We start from the raw sequence: 6409 nt of genomic DNA on the forward strand, positions 1-6409 counted from the left end.
TCTGAAAATACAAGAGGAGCATTCTAAGGCTAGTGACAGCCCTTCAGCTCATTTTTCTTGCCCAAGAATGTCAATTGCACCTCCATTTCCCAGCAAGAGTTGTGAGGTTGGGATTAGGCCAGCTTGCTGGTGCCTGGGGGGTGTATGGCCTACCCTCTTCTTCTCATTCTGGAAACAGAGTATCCCTCCTGAGCAACTCTTTCTAGCTCCATGATTGCTGTCCTGAGGAGAAGAATGCCCGTGCACTGTTATTTCCCTTTGGCTACATAATTTGAATGCACTATTGATTGTGCAGAATCACCTGGTTTGAACTTCACTATGTGAGCATTGTGTGTTTTTGGTAGGTGCCACGCATGTGTTACGCAAGCTCCAACCCCCCACCCCCTGCAATGAGTGAACTGGAAGCAGCTGCTCACCCCCATCTCCCCTGTTGAGCTTCTACTGTTGCCTGAGCTGCTACCTGAACTCAGGTCACCTGAGGGTTTTATCCATCTGCACTACAGAGCTGAATAAACCCACTTACCTTCTAAGGTTTATTCGAATATGAAACTGCAAACTCTTGGGATACTTCTCATGTTATGTTTCCTAGATTCACAAAGTACATGTGTTCTTTTACCAAAACTTGGGGAGATATTATTATCCAGCTCCAAACATTCAGGTCATATATCTATTCTGATTAGATGTATGAAGTTGTGGTAGTAGATATTTTCATCCTTGGGTCAGACTATATACCTATTATAAGAAGCCTGGATTAAATTCAAAACAGAATTTTGGTTTCTAAGTATGCCTTTCAAACATTCTGTGTGAGGGACCAAGTATCATTTGGAGAGCATTGTAACTGTCCTAATATAGACTGATTTAAAATAAAAGAAATTAAATTATCAGTATCAACTAGAATTCATAGGTCTCATTCAAAGTAATAATTTTGTCCAACTTGTCACTTCTCCTCCAAGGGTTAAAATCTGCATGATCTATTTATTCCAGCGCTGATGGTATGATTATTGAGCATATGATTCTTCATTCACTGGGCACCTTGAGCCATGATGACATCAAGATCTTCCTAACTTTAGATCAAAGCATAGTAGTTACTTATTATCACTTAGAGAATGCTGAACGTCCATATCAATGACTCCACAATAATGAAAACTAGAAAATTGAGGAAAAGTAGTGTTAAGTATATGCAGATGCACCATATAGCATGAGTATTATTAAGGGTGAAGTAGAAACCTGCAAGAAAAGCCTGCCAGCAACTTGCTGACATTGTGGTTCTAAGCACAACCTGCAGTATAGCAGCATAGAGGTTGAACTCTATGCAACAATTTTTTTCTTGACATGCAGTCCCCTCTATTTCATTACTATATTTAATTTTTTGACCATTTCATATTTATTTATTATTACTTATTTATTTAATGATTATTTATTTATGTATGTATGTATCACACATTTGTGTCACACTAAAATGTAAGGTTCTAGATGCAAGACCTGTCAAGAAAGACAGGTCAAGCCTTTCTGTGCAAGCTTATGCATTAACTTTCCCCGATGTTCTATTTTTTGTTACTGTGCAGTCATCAACATGGAGGATTGGTGCTCTCTGTGCAATAATAAGCATATCAAAGTACTTTGCTTCAATCTAAAGTTAGAAAGCCAGCAGCAATTTAACAATTCTAATTTCCAAAACAGCATATACCATAAAAAGACTTTTTTAACTATAATTAACTGAATTTAAAAAAATAAAACAAAACAAGCATATATTATGCAAACTGGAAAACATTAAGTGAGGGTGAGACATCTAGAAGATGATACATTTAAAGATGATATGCTATAATGAGCAAGCTAAGTGTGATCCATCTGAGATAAGAGTATTACAATTAAATCCTCTCCATGGTGTAATGAACATTTGTATGCACTACTTAAGAAGAAGTGCCACAGATACAAGGTGTATTAAAAGTGAAAAATATCAGCTTAAAAGATATGACATAACACTAAGGGTAGGCTATTGAGAAAATAAATTTAAAGTGTTGAGTTTAAATAAGAAGTTTTGGCTACGGGAAACAGATTAGAGAAATCATTACAGTGCATGGAGTGCTGTGATTGTGCTCCAAAATCAGAAAAAAAGATAAATCTGTTACACACTACTGTAGAAATTACTGTAAAATGTGTTGTGCACTCCACAAGTGCTGCTACAGTAGGGTTTAAAGGAAGGGGCATTCCTTTGGTCCCTGAATATCTGTTCTCCTATGCCCACTGCAGTTTACAGACAATAGTCTTCAAGTAACTTATTTAAATTATGGCAGTATTTAAAAACTGTCCCTGATTTTTTTTATTACTTGCTGTCTATACAACAGCATTTACTAAGTGTTTTACTGGATTTCAAAACCAGCAAAATACTTCAGCTTTTTTTAACAAGTGATACATGCTCAAGGAGTGAATTTCTTGGCATCCATGTCTCGGGACATAATAAAGTGGTCAAAATCAGAGACCTGATCATGACCCTCTATGTTAGTCCTATGCTGATTCAAAGTTATACACATTGAATCAAAGTGGGTCCTTATTATGCAATTATTCTTTAGTGTATGACCCAGTGTTAATATTTACACTTAACAAGAAATGCTCAAATCACAAATGATGCTGCAAAATAATGTATTCTATTTGCCCCAAGTTCAACAGGAGTATGCCAATCTCTAAACATAGTAAAATTAAAAAGTCTGTGGGCCGGATTCACGAAACCTCCGTGTAAGACTTAATATGTCTTACTCGGAGGCTGCAGTTGAACGGTATGATGTCAGCATGTCATGCATATTCATGAGGGATCATGTCATGCATATTCATGAGGGCATGCTGAATCATACCCTAGTCTAACACGGTCCATGTAGGAAAGTAGGGGGCATGTCGAATGACGAGTATTGCAAAGGGGCACGCCCCCAGAAGAGTCAGAGTCCTGAAAGTAAACACCCACGAGTGAGTCCGCTGAAATGTCAAGAACACAACACCACACATCCCCACAGACTAAACCCTACTGAAAATGTGTAAAATGTAAAAAATAGCAGTTTCATTTTTTTTTTTATAATTTCCAAAATGTTTGCCCGCATTTGCGCTCGTTTGTGGGGGTGTGCCCTTTGCTCAGCCACAGTTAACAGACATTGAAAAGTATATAAGATCTACATGTGCAAATTAAGCCAAGTAGCAATAGTGTAGTGGTAGAGACGTCGGCCAAAGAGGAGGTAGTCACAGTTCGAGCCCCCACAACATCATTCTCCATTTTTATTAAATAAATATGAAACAATCCCCTGATATATATATATATATATATATATATATATATATATATATATATATATATATATATATATATATATAAAACTATAATTTAAGTAAAATGTAAGGAAATGGCCCATGTATTTGTGAACAAAACTGACATAATATATAAAAAAAGGATCATAATTGCCCATAGCTTAGCAGCGCTTTAACAAGCTTAACATGAGTGCCCATAGCTGAGTAGCACTTTAACAAGCTTAATATGAGTGCCTGTAGGTGAGCAGTGCTTTAACAAGCTTAATATGAGTGCCCATAGCTGAGCAGCACTTTAACAAGCTTAATATGAGTGCCCATAGGTGAGCAGCGCTTTAACACGCTTAATATGAGTGTCCGTAGCTCAGCAGCGCTTCACCCAGCTCAATATGAGTGCTTATAGGTAAATAACATGTTACCCAGCGTAAGACGTTTGAGCGGAGCCGTGCAGCATGCCAATCAGCTCACCGTCGGGCAACATTGGGCAAGCTGTAGCAAAGTCGCCTTTACACAGACACACCTCCTAGCCTGACTAAACAGTAGTAAAATAAAAAAGCAATACCAAGGGTCGAACCCGGGATACTGTGCACCATAGTCAAAGTACTTAACCACTAAGCCATGACAGTTGTACTTAGAAATATAGTATTAGCAGACATATAGGAATTAATGAAAATAGAACCATGACAAAGCAGGTTTGCTGTAAGCTGATAAATATCCAAAATGGCCAATCACAAATAAGTGCGGGAAAACTGGCATATATAAACCCCATAGGCGGGAATACACACCATAACTGATTGTAGTACCCATTTGCAGTCAGAATGACAGATGCAGGAGAGGGAAATCACTTTAGAGCACAAAGGTGGGGTATTGTGGAGTCAAAATATATGGTTTGGCTCCTAGTCCATGATCATGAAGCACAACTCATGCAGGGCCAGGTTCAATGGGGAGCGTACAAGGCAGAGGTGTAGAACCGGTTGGAACATGATCTCACCAGTGCCACAGGCTTTCCGAGGACTGGTGAACAGGTCTGCCACCACCATGCGGACCTGAAGTGACAAAAGGAGGACCAACTGAACTGATGGATCCAGGAGGCCCATCAAATGCCCAATGCCCCACTACTGAGTAAGTATCCATGTAATTAATATGTAAGAAATGCTACCCTAGCCTATAGTATGGATAGGTATGTTACAATATTCCTTCATTTATATTACAGCTGCAGGTGTTCATTCCGCGAATCGGCAAGCCTATGCTGATAGCCTGTCGAGGTTGCGCCACCAGGCAGGTTAGTAATTATTCTGCTGGTATTGTTATAGAATATATGTGGGACAGCTTGTAAAAGAGTTCAGTGCTGTAACCCAGTAATAAAAGTCAAATAAGCCTAGAAGAAAGATTCTCTAGTATTGTAAGATTAGATAAGCGATGCAGCCTGGAAAAAGTATTGCAATCCAGTAATAAAGATTAAACAAGTCTCAAATAGAGTTTCCACCTGTACTGTAATATCAGATAACTGCTTCAGCCTGAAAATGAGTGTTGTAAGAAATCAACAAAGGATAGACAAGTGTTGAATACATCCCTGTAAATTCTGCCATATGAAATAAGTTAGTCAACTGGAAAGGATTGTTGTAACCCAGTAATACATGTTAATAAAGCCTAGAATTAAGTACCATCCTGACATGTAAATATACAATAAGTGAGAGAGTGTGAGAAAGAGTGTTTGTAGCTACCAAGAAAGCTGTAATAAGTCTGGAATAAAGGTATACTGCATTCACTACATAATGAAATGAATGAGACAGCCACAACCAAAGAGTAAAATGTCTTTAATAAAGTACAGAACCTGGACTGTGTCCATCCCACAATATGGATATGTTGCTGTACCCTTGCATTATGGAGATAGTATGGTTGTATGAAATGCTGAACATCCACAGTTGTCTAGACCCATATAAATCAAATGTAGCAAGATGCTTTACCTGAACACAGCCAGATATAAACATATATGAATAAAAATGGAATGTATATTAATGTAGCAGTAACATCCCCATCACCAACATTCCTAAGGTTACATACAGGAAACTGTACTAATACATGTAGGGGATATATATCTGCATCTACTAGAAATGTACAGTATATGTATAGGTAGTTTAAGTTGTTAATGTAATATTTATCCACCCTACCCTATTTTCACAAATTATGCCATGCCACACCAAACTGGGTATGTGTATTCACAATTAATTCCCATGGACATTTGTCCTGTTGGTTTATACATATCTGCATGTACGTTGATGCATGTGCCCTGTTCACATATCCAAACCTGATGGCCTGTTGCCACCAATCAACCCTGCATGCTGTTGGAATGTCCACTGTTGTTCTAAATATGCATGTGTTATGCTTGCTGCTCAATGTTCGGAATTCATGTGTGTTTGGTTAATGGGAATACTGATGCATGCTGTTACAACTAATTTCGAATGGTGTTGTTTGTTACTAACCCAAAATATCATAAAATACTGCTAAAAATAGGACAACAGGGAAGGCGGGTTCCAGTGGACCCACCTCTCCCACCTCAGCTGGTGAGTGCACCTGGCACCAGTGCCCAGGCCGAGACCTCCTCCTCCGGTGGCCCTGTGCCACCTTCAGGTGGAAGCACTGCAGGGGATGGGGCTCATCCCCCCTCTGCAAGTGTGGCCAGAGGAGAGCCTCCACTCACCCTCCATAGGGTCCGGTCTGTGGTGCGTAGTGAGATCAGACGTTCTGTGACTGATCCCCTATGCCAGCTTGAGGCGAGAGTGGCGCAACTCACGGGTGTGCCTGCCCATCCTATCCAGCCCCCAGCACAGCCCGGGCCTGGGCTGTGAAGGTGCAGTGGTAACTGCCCATGGGTGGGGATCTCAGTTCCATTGTTGCCATCTGTAGGCTCATGGGCTTGCGATATCCAAACATCCGTTCCTGTCAATTGTGTTTACCCCCCACATGTGTCATACTCCGCCCCTGTATGCGTCTTGTTTGTCTTGTCTGTTAACCTCCCCAACCTACCTCCCCAAATCCACCTACTTCCTGTACCTCACATTCCACTCTCACCTGAAACAAAATAAAAAAGGGCACTCTGTTCCCACAAAAAAATTATGCC

The sequence above is a fragment of the Protopterus annectens genome, chromosome 16.part0 (genome assembly GCF_019279795.1).
Source record: "Protopterus annectens isolate FY-2018-M chromosome 16.part0, PAN1.0, whole genome shotgun sequence".
Lineage (NCBI taxonomy): Eukaryota > Metazoa > Chordata > Ceratodontiformes > Protopteridae > Protopterus > Protopterus annectens.